Source organism: Myotis brandtii, unplaced genomic scaffold (genome assembly GCF_000412655.1).
Source record: "Myotis brandtii unplaced genomic scaffold, ASM41265v1 scaffold112, whole genome shotgun sequence".
Classification (NCBI taxonomy): Eukaryota; Metazoa; Chordata; class Mammalia; order Chiroptera; family Vespertilionidae; genus Myotis; species Myotis brandtii.
This window is the reverse complement of record NW_005353838.1, coordinates 5,673,930-5,685,034: the sequence shown is the minus strand read 5'-3', so window position 1 is coordinate 5,685,034 and position 11,105 is coordinate 5,673,930. Positions and strand designations below refer to the sequence as shown.

General features: G+C 43.0%; 2 long non-coding RNA genes across 2 annotated transcripts; one reads left to right on the top strand and one right to left on the bottom strand.

Annotated features, from left to right (window-relative positions):
• Window positions 1-19: 19 nt before the first annotated feature.
• LOC106727442 lies at window positions 20-1,024 on the top strand. The gene is made up of 2 exons (XR_001363630.1): window positions 20-283; window positions 513-1,024. It is a non-coding gene; the product is annotated as an uncharacterized LOC106727442 (long non-coding RNA).
• A 4,405-nt stretch (window positions 1,025-5,429) lies between these two features.
• LOC106727440 lies at window positions 5,430-10,766 on the bottom strand. The gene is made up of 2 exons (XR_001363626.1): window positions 10,517-10,766; window positions 5,430-5,934 (listed from the first exon to the last, which is right to left on the bottom strand). It is a non-coding gene; the product is annotated as an uncharacterized LOC106727440 (long non-coding RNA).
• Between the last annotated feature and the right edge of the window lie 339 nt (window positions 10,767-11,105).

Below are 11,105 nucleotides of genomic sequence, written 5' to 3'. Positions count from 1 at the left end.
GGTGCGCCCCCTTCCCGCGCCCTTTGGGGACAGATCCCACCTTCCTGCTGCCTCTGCCTCTGCCCGGAGGCTCGGAGACGGGCCTGCGCGGGGTCTTGCTGGGAGCGGGGTCCAGAAAGCCTCCTCTGCGATGCCAGCCCCACCTTTACCGGAGGGGAAACAGACCCAGAGAGCTCAGGAGCCGCTCTGGCCGAGCAGGGCACATGCAGACGAACGGTGAGCCCTGGGAAGTGTGGCCCTCAACACATCAGTGACAGCAGCCCCACGAGAACATCACTGGCAGGTCATCTGGAGCAGTACCTGCGGGCATTCCCGGCACAGTCGGCAGTGCATGTAAAAGGCCCCTGCACTCAATCTGCGATGCCAGCCCCACCTTTACCGGAGGGGAAACACCCAGAGAGCTCAGGAGCCGCGCTGGCCGAGCAGGGGCACATGCAGACGAACGGTGAGCCCTGGGGAGTGTGGCCCTCAACACATCAGTGACAGCAGCCCCACGAGAACATCACTGGCAGGCCACCTGGAGCAGTACCTGCGGGCATTCCCAGTGCATGTAACCCCCTGCACTCAGCTGCCCATCTCTGTACCTGTCATCTGAGGGTCACCACCTTTTCCAGATTTCTAAAGAGTGAATATAACACTGGACAGTTTCTAATGTTGGTTTAATCGCGTAGACAGAGCTGCAAAGGATACAGTGAAAAACACTGCTGTCCCTTCTCTCCACTGCTGCTTCCCCATTTATCCACCCCCAGTGCTTTATGGTATGTCTTAGATGCAACAAAATTACTTCTCCATGGGTGTGAAATGTATCAATTTATATATATATGAAAATAAAAATCCAAAGTGAGAGGCAGCAAGCATTTGAGATCACACACAAAATAAATATTCTGGAAGCACTGATTCCAGCAGAAACCCAAACAGCATTCTGATTATGGAGTGAAGGCAGAGGGTTTTATGAGAAAAAGAAGGGGAAATACATGGGTAAAAGGAATTTCTATTGGTACTAATAAAGCGAAGTCATTTTTCAGATATGCATGGCTCTTTACTGATTATAAAGAATGGCTTTAATGATCAGTCCTTGCTGGAAGCCTGTTTTCCTGTTAGCTTTACAAACAGTTGTTTGGAGAACAGAGCTGCTCTGGCCCACTTTAAAGGTTATTTTGCCCAGTTCAAACATTCCAAAGGTTCGAGGAGTAAGACAGAGCAGTTGTTCTGGAATGGCTGCCGAGACAGATATATAGTCTATATTTATGGCATAGAATAGCAATTCATTCCTCTTTGGTGGTCAGATCTTCAGTTGTAGAAACTACGTCTAAAGAATGAGATGAGAGTCTCTTTTTAGGGTGTATTAGACCCACAAGTTTAGCTTGAAGAATATTGACCACCTGGAAACAAGGGTAGATAGTTGAGGGGATGGGGTGGAAGCAGAACCTAACATACTCTCTGAAAGTGGTGCCTCTAACCATTTTTTCTTTTTCAGATTTCTGTTAACATGGTAGTTAAGACTTTGATAAAAATACCTTAGAGGAAGCAGTATGAACATAAGACTATGATATGTAGAGAAAGTAATGAGGGAGGAGGAATTATCTCGTTTATATGTTTGCTGCCTCACTAACCATATTCTGTACCTCCCCCCTCTGGCCGGCTTTCATCCATTCTATGAATATTTGTTGAAGGCCTACTAATGTGCTAAGTAATTACTAAGTAATGTTCTATCTACATAGTTGGGAATAAAGCCGCATGCAATTCAAATAGGCTCCCTTTCGGATATTCCTGCTCTTACAAACACGTATGATAGGGACCAACCTGGTACAATTTTATACCATATCTTCCAATATTAGAGCGCCTGCTCTGTGAAAGAATGATTAAATTCATTCTTAGTGGTTCAGACAGCAGATAGAGAACTTGTGGGTGGAAACTTAGAAAGAGATCTGACTCACATGAAAAAACGTTCAATGGTTACAATCAATGGACTGTGGAATGGGCAGCTTTAGAGAAAGACGGGGTTCTTGTCAATGACCATTAGCCTCTAGACAACAGTTTTATAAGGACAGTGCAGAGGGGATTATGGGGAAGCAATATAGTACAACGAAAAGAACTTGGGTTCTGATTTTAGGTCCTGGCCCTGCCATGTAATGGCTGTGTGACCTTGAATGTGTTACTTAGCCTCTTTGAGCCTCAGTCTCCTTACCTAAAAAGGCAGACTAGCCCTGGCCGGTGTTCTCAGTGGTTAGAGCATCAGCCTGCGTACCAAAGGGTCACAGGTTCTATCCCTGGCCCCAGATGGGATGCCTGCAGATGCCTGCAGGGGTCAACCAATCTCTCGGTCTCTCTCTCTCTCTCTCTCTCCTTCTCCCATCCTCCCTCCCCCTTCCACTCTCTCTAAAAATCAATGGGGAAAAATATTCTTGGATGAGGGTTAACAAAATAAATAAAAAATAAAGAGGGAGGATACTACCTGAGTCACCGGGTGACTGTGACGTAGATGGTACAGCACAATGCCCAGGACATTCTAGAGCTGCTCACTAAAGGGCATCTATTTTTTATCATTATTGCTGTGTTTTTTAAAATATATTTTTATTGATTTGTAGAGAGAGGAAGGGAGATGGAGAGAGAGAAACATCGATTGGCTGCCTCCTTTATGCTTCCTACTGGGGTTTGAGCCTGTAACCTGGTCATGTGCCCTGACTGGAAATCGCACTGGCCACCTCTAAGTACATGGGACGATGCTCAACCTACTGAGTCACACCAGCCAGGATGCTGTGTGTTTTTAAAATTATTTCCTTGTTAGGATTTCCTTGTCAGAACCACTCACACGTTTGGCCTGAAGCCAACTTTACCAAAGGTTTGGGAGGAAACAATGTGAAATTGAATATTAGACATCCTTAAATTTGTCCCTCAGCCATTTCCACAACTCTATTCCAGCCTTCCTTCATGTTGCCTTCCTCTTTTCTTCTTTTCTTCCTTCCAGACCACTCCCTTGAGCTCCAAATGCTTCTCACACCATGATGCATAGTAATATTCAACTCCCTCAACCTCTGTGTACAACTCTGAGCAACCTTATTTGCTTTCCACCTGAACATGTCCAGGTGCTCAGCTAAACATTAACTTGTGTGGAAGCACAAAAGCCCAACAGAAACCTTGAAATTTATTTTAGAAGGTTATTCTTCTAGAAGCCAGTCCAACTGTTTTATAACATGTATTTCTTTTTCTCCAGAATATATTCACAAATTCCCACCCAATATACAGAGAATGGGTATATGAGAACATATATAATATGGCATCAATCTTTTTCTTTTTGATCAAAGCCTTAGGGCCCAGAAGCTGGAGAGAACATTGGATTTTTTTCAGATGTCTGTTAACATGGCGGCTGTTAAGACTTCTGTAAAAGTATCTTACAGGGAGCACTATGGGCATAACACTGTAAGAGACGTAGAGAAAGTAATCCAAGGGTGATATCTCCTTTTTTGGGAGGATATCTCTTTTATATTATCTTTACTAGAGGGCTATATTATATCTATATTTAATTATGTAGCTATAAAGTACATGTTAAGACAATAAAAATCTTTATATGTAACACTAGAGCAGTGGTTCTCAACCTGTGGGTCGCGACCCCTTTGGGGGTCGAACGACCCTTTCACAGGGGTCACCTAACACCATTGGAAAACACATATATAATTACATATTGTTTTTGTGATTAATCACTATGCTTTAATTATGTTCAATTTGTAACAATGAAATTGGGGTTCACCACAACATGAGGAACTGTATTAAAGGGTCGCGGCATTAGGAAGGTTGAGAACCACTGCACTAGAGGCTCAGTGCAAGAAATTCATGCACGGGTAGGGTCTCAAGCAGCTGATGGCTGCCATCCGGGACCTCTGAGGCCTCCCAGGCCTCCCTTCCCTCGGTTAGCCAGCTGGCCCCACCCCCTGGTCGAACTCCCAGTCGAACTCCCAGTCCATGGGGACAATTTGCACATTAGGCTTTTATTATGTAGGATACATGGGACAGATCCTCCTATTCACTGGGAATTTATCATCTTTGTTGGGCTGATTTGACTGAAGAGTAGAAAAAACAATGGAAAACAAGCTAGCTGTGTCACCCTGACTCCACTATCTTCTGGCTGCATAGGGCTCAGAGTGAAACCAAGGGTCCTTATGACTTTGATTAAATTTAGTTTTAAATCATAGCTCTAGAAATCATCTCTCTCTCTCTCTTTTCTCTCTCTCCCTCACCCCCCACCCCTTCAGAGAACTAGTCTTGACGTAAGTTGTGTTTCAGTTTCTGAGCCTTAATTGGAATGACCCCCTGCCTATTTTCCCATGAAACCAGAGGGCCGCTGGAAAAGACCTCAGAGCTGTCTTCAAGACCTAAAGAAATAATTCATTACCTCACCTCTGACCAGTCAGCTCCCAGCACAACCCCGAATCCCCTGGAGTCTTGTGATCTTGCCCTATATAATCTTTAACCTGCATACCATGGGGGAATCCGGGCTTTTTAGCATTAGCTTCCCGTTCTCCTGGATGGCGCCATTTATAATAAAATAGCCAGTATTTCTCCACTGCAATTCTGTGTTTAGTGTTTGACTCTGCTAGTGCCAGGTGAACTAACTTTCTGTTCTATAACTAGAGGACAAAAGGAGAAGAAAGTCATGATTTCTATTCCACTGCTCCCTTCTTGCCAGGCCATGATTTGTGTCCCTCTTACGTGTGGCCACAGCTCCCGTCCTCTGACCAGGGAGCCTTACATGTGGTATCACTTTCCCTCTGTTGTTTTTGGGGTGGGTGCTTCACCATCCCTGCTGCTTACCTCTGCCCACACCTCTGTAAATAGTTCCTTTTTTACCATTGTAATTAGCTAGTTATTAATAATAGGAAATGGGAGGCCAGACATTATAAGCATTGCCATTTGGGCAGCGTGACCAGGAAACCACCGGCTCATTTCCACAGATAACTGGGGGAAGAGACCAACCCAACAAAGAGATAGATGCATGTCCAGTAAAGTCGGATGACATAGGGAAGATGCCTGTCAATCTAGCCTGAGGAACCATGGATTGCCTAGAGGGGATGAGCCACTACAAGCCTGTGAAAACCCACACACAAACAAAAACAATGCACTGTATTCCACGGAAGCAACATTTCCCCCTGCATACATTTGCCTTCTTTCTTTAAGGAGCCCTGCCATTTGAGTTATTACTAGTGCAATGATGTGGAGGCCATCCTGTTCACCAGGATTTGTCCTAGGGAAAACCGTATTTATCTGGAGTAAGTACTGCACTTTGACATGCTGCTGGGGATGAGAGACCCAATCCCCTGGGAGAGCTCAAGGAACAGCTGTGCAGGAAGCCCGGGAGGAACTCACTTTAGAGCAAAGGGACAGGGGAGGTGGCGGAAGATTTCCAAGGCTGTTTCACAATGAGACACTCCCTGTAACCTTCAGTAAAAGTTTACCAAAAAGAAGGAAAAGACTGTTGAAACTGGACCTTTTATGCCTTTGTGCAAGTTGGTGAAAAGAATGGATTTTGCATTCTTTTGGAGAATGGTAGCCAGTGGGGACAGCAGTTGTAAGAGAAGAGCCTAGGTCAGTGCTGAAGGTGCAAACCCCTCAGTATACAGTCTGGGACAGGAAGAACTCAGACAAACTGGAATTGGTGATCTGAGCCTAGGTCTCTGAGGATCCAGGAGTCCCCTGCTGACTCTGAATTATACATCCCATCAGCAGAGTTCAAGTCCCCTGTTTAAAAGTTTGTTGGGTGGGGAGGTGCACATGTCTATTTCATCTTCAATTTCCCTTTATTTCTTCCTGTCATTTGTTCTTGAGTTCCTAGCTGCCCCTTCTGGGGTTCATTCATTCGTTAAGTGTCTCTTTAGAAATGCTATGTGCTGGACGTAGCATTTGGAGCACGATTTCCAGGTCCCTGCTCTCCTGGTGCTTCTGAGGGGAAGAAACAAGTAATAAATAAATATGTAGATTATGTCAGAGAGTGCTAAGCTATAAAGATAATAAGACAGAGCAATAGCTCTCTGTGTGTGGGGGAGTGGGGGGGGGAGTGGGCGCGGTATGGAAGCTACTTTACTGAGGAGGTCAGCAAAGGCCCCTCAGATTAGCACCTTCAGAGGCCCTAAGAGAAAAGGTGTCAGTGTGACCCTTCCCACCATGATCCTCAGAAAACCAACCATCCCTCTTCTAAAGAACAAAACAAAACAAAAAAATCCCTAAACTTGTTGGCCTTCATTCACTCATAATTCAGCATGTTAAAGAACAACATTCAAGTGAGTAAATGTGAAGATCTAATTAGCTATGTCAAGTGATTCCTGAATCAGGCAACATCCCGCCTAGCACAAGAAGGGTGCTCCAAAGGGTAATAAATGAAGGTTTTCAGAGGAAGACTAGTGTGTGGCAAGGGAGTTAGCAAAAGAAAGGATTACAGTCATGCACTGCAGAAGGATGTTTCAGTCAACGGCCAGCACATACAGCAATGCTCCCATAAGACTATAATGGAGCTGAAAAATTCCTATTGCCTAATACCTAGTAACGTCATAGACTAGAGCAATACACTGTTCACATACTTGTGTGATGCTGGTATAAATAAACCTGCTGCACTTCCAGTCATATAAAAGTCTAACACATACAATTACGGACAGTGCCTAATATTTGATGATAATAAGTAACTGTTACTGGTTTATATATTTGTTATACTAAACTTTTAAAAAATATATATTTTTATTGATTTCAGAGAAGAAGGGAGAGGGATAGACAGATAGAAACATCAATGATGAGGGAGAATCATTGATTGGCTGCCTTCTGCATGCCCCCCACTGGGGCTTGAGCCCGCAACCTGGGCATGTGCTCTGACTGGGAATCGAACTGCGACCTCCTCGTTCATAGGTCACGCTCAACCGCTGGGCCACACCGGCCGGGCTATACTAAACTTTTTATCATTAGAGTCCACTCTTCTATTTAGGAAAAAAAGTTTGCTGTAAAACAGTATGCCATGTTCTACCTGCACAACCTCATACATCTCATGTTTACTGCATCTCTTGATGGCATCATTTTATCTTGGGCTTGATGTAATCTCGTGTTGTTTTGTACAGTAACATGCTATACAGGTTTTGTAGCCTAAAAGCAATAGGCTAGACCATCTCGGTTTGTGTACGTGCATCCAATGATGTTTGCACAACAATGAAATCTCTTGATGACACATTTCTCAGAATTATCTCTATGACTATTTTTAGACCAGGACATCTTCTGTTGGAGGAAGGGAATGACAAGGGTTTTTGTTTTGTTTTGTTTTTTTATCATGCATATTGCCTCTTCTTTCTATGGGGAATAGAGACAGCCCACATGATAGGTTATCTCCGAGGTCGGCAAACTGCGGCTCTTTGGCCCCTTGAGTGTGGCTCTTCCTAAGCCTTAGGAGTACCCTAATTAAGTTAATAACAGTGTACCTACCTATATAGTTTAAAAAATTTGGCTCTCAAAAGAAATTTCAATTGTTGTACTGTTGATATTTGGCTGTTGACTAATGAGTTTGCCAACCACCGTTATCTCATTGGTGTTGACCAGAAAATTCCAGACTGGGATTTAAGATTACATTTCTGGTAAAGGTTGAAACTGCAGTTAAGTCAGGTGTTAAATCTAGGTTTGGTATCATGGCTCTAGCACAAGTGATGCCCTTTGGGCTTGTGGTTTTTCCTTTAACAACAGTAATCAATATGCCAGTGTGGGACATTTTAGAGGACCTGTCTTGGGCCCGAACAATATGCACAAGGAATCATATCATTAAAATCTGTGTAAACATATCTATGAGCTCTTAACAAAATAAAATTCTAAGGAATAAGAAAGCATTATGTCATTGGAAATTTTTATTTCTTACTAGTTCATAAAAAATGCTGCGTCTTAGAATTGATACGTGTATTAGATGTGATGAGTATGGTTTCACTGTTCCTATCTGGAGTACAGAGGCTCCATGGCTTTTTGTTGTTGTTAATCCCCACCCAAGGCTATATTTTCCATTGTGTTGTGTGTGTTTAAGAGAGAGTGGAGGTGGGGAGAGAGACAGATTGATGTGAGAGACACACATGGTTTGGTTGCCTCCCACACGGGCCCTGAACCTACTACACACCCTTGACTGGGAATTGAAACCGAGACTCTTTGGTGGGTGGGCTGATGCTCTAACCACTGAGAACACCGGCCAGGGCTAGGCTCCATGGCTTTGTTTAACCCTATAAGATCCACATTAGGTTGTTGGGTTAAGATTTTAGGTAGCAAGTAGAAAACATCCCCCTTTTCAGAGCTCTGTTCCCTTCCATCTTTGCCTCCAAATGGATACCTCCTGCCTGAGCTCATCGCCTTCATAGGACTGTGCTAAAAGCAGCAAGAAGCAGTCAACACACATCAGTACCTGAGTCTTTTTCTACCCTTTCTCCTTGGCTGGATTACAGTCACCTTCCAAGGTATCACAGAGGATAGTGTTATTAGATGTTTTGCATAGCATAACAAGGAACACAGCACTGCAGCCTATAACATCTGACTTCCCTTTGCCTGTTTCCAAACATTTCCATAGAACTAATGCCAAATGGCTATGCCAAGGTGAAACAAAAGTAGAAAGAGGGGTTTTATACTGAGTAGTTTATTTGTCCAGCTAACATTTGTATTATCATGGTAAAAAGAGAAAATGTTCAACAATAACGAGTTAATTTTTTTTTAGAGAGAGAGCGAGAGGAGAGATAGAGAGAGGCAGCTCACTGTCTCTAATGCAAATGGTAATTGGAGTTGAGATCACCTGTGGAGGGTAAGAAGCCAGAGACAAGCCCCCACAGCAACAATATTTAAGGAATGACCAATCATAGAAGCCAAGGAAGGAGGTTTTTCAAAAATGAGGGGGCATTTGATACTGTTACAAATGCTTTAGCAGTGACATAAAATGAATCCGGAAAAGAAAGCTTTAGAGTTTAGACTTAACAATCGAACGGCTGTTAGTGGCTTTGGAATACGTGATTCCATGAGCACAGTGATGAGGAAGTAAAGATGACAACTGTAAATAGTCCTTGGAAAGGGTTATGGAGCTGAATGGGTTTATTTATGGATTTGACAGTGGAAAAGTCTGAGTAGTCTAAATGTGGGAAGTGAGGGATCCATGAAGCCAACTGGCTGTAATGAAGAGGGAGAGGTTAAATGCCTGAGGAAAGTCTTAAGGGACTGGAAGGGTTGCCTTAGATGGGAGGAGGGACATGCATCTGATTAGAAGGCTTTATCAGCATGTTTAAGAAATGTGTGGAATTGATGTGGGCAGAGTTGAGCTGGAATCAAGGCTCCTCCACTTTCTAACTATGTAATATTCACTAAGTCGCTCACTCTCTCCAATGATTAGGGCTATTTCTCTTATTGAACACCTTCTGTGGGACAGGCACTAACCAGTGAAATCATTTTTCCAGAGGAGAATGCTGAGGCTGTGTAGCCAAGTGGAGAGAACATGTGTGTTAAAGTAAATGAGACCAGGGCCCAAATCTAGGCAGGAAATTTGGAAAATCCTCACATAATTTGCAATATTTGCTTAGCAGAAGGCAGCATACAGCTGAAGCTAAGGAGAAAGGTGGGGGAAACCCATAGGAAAACCATCTAACAAAAGGAAGTTCATAAAGCCAATTATGTGTCTTCTCTTGACAATCCTTTCAGAGATGAGATGGGGTTGACAGATTTTACTTTATATTAGGCAGGACTCTTGCAGACTCAAGTATAGAAAACCCATTTCAAACCTCCTTAAATAAAGAGACTATTTTGTCTCATGTCCCAGAAAAATTCTTCAGGTACAGTGTGGATACAAAGCATCAGAGTGCCTCTTGCCCTCCTCCTCCTCCTCTCTTTTCCTCCCCATATTTCAGTTCTGCTGTCCTTAGTGTTGGCTTCACAAGGCTGACTCTTTCCTCAAAATGACAGAGATAGCAGAGTAGCCGCCGACTTCAGTAGTCCTAGGTGGGCAAAACCTTAGGAATGAGACCTCTTGTGCACCCATATGTTCATAGCAGCACAATTCACCATTACTGGGATTTAATTAACACATTCAGTCTATGAAATATGGTATTTTCTCAAACTTGGTGACTTTTCACATTTCCCTCTATTTTTATTTCCTGATTGTTTCCTTTTTGAGTCAGGTAATGTACTTACATGTTTCCACCCTCTCTTGGAGATTTAGAAAAAAGAAGAAACAAGATTCACCTTTATGTGAATTTATTGGACATGTATCTTGAGAGTCAAGTTGATCTTAAAAGCAATAAAAGTGTTCTGGATCCAGCATTAGCTGGAAGAAGACAGCTACCTCCACTCTACCGGTTTTCTCTTCTAATCTCCTAGATCTTTTAGCATTTTCTTTGAGTAAGTGGCTATATTAGTCAGGTTTCAATGCTCAAAATAGAGACCACTCTAGATATTATTGGCATGAAGGGATTTAATTCAGGGGATTACAAGTATTCAAAATAGACTGAAGTGTGCTCTAACTTCTAGAATAATGACCCACCCAGGGAGCTCTGAGGCAGTCACTGGAAATTGAGGTGAAGGAAAATACTTGTTAGCTGCAATCCAAAGGAATCAAGAGGCCACCACCAGTTAACTCTTCTCTGATCATCAGAAGACACTCACACTATACATAAAAGAAGTAAAAAATAATGACAAAAACATAAAGTGGAGGGTGGTAAGTTAAAAATAATAGCGATTTTAGAATGTGTTCAAACTTAAGCAACCATTAATTTAAAATAGACTGCAATAAGCATAGCTTGGTATATATGAAGCACATGGAGTTGAGATCACCTGTGGAGGGTAAGAAGCCAGAGACAAGCCCCCACAGCAACAATATTTAAGGAATGACCAATCATAGAAGCCAAGGAAGGAGGGCTTTCAAAAATGAGGGGGCATTTGATACTGTTACATATGCTTTAGCAGTGACATAAAATGAATCCGGAAAAGAAAGCTTTAGAGTTTAGACTTAACAATCGAACGGCTGTTAGTGGCTTTGGAATACGTGATTCCATGAGCACAGTGATGAGGAAGTAAAGATGACAACTGTAAATAGTCCTTGGAAAGGGTTATGGAGCTGAATGGGTTTATTT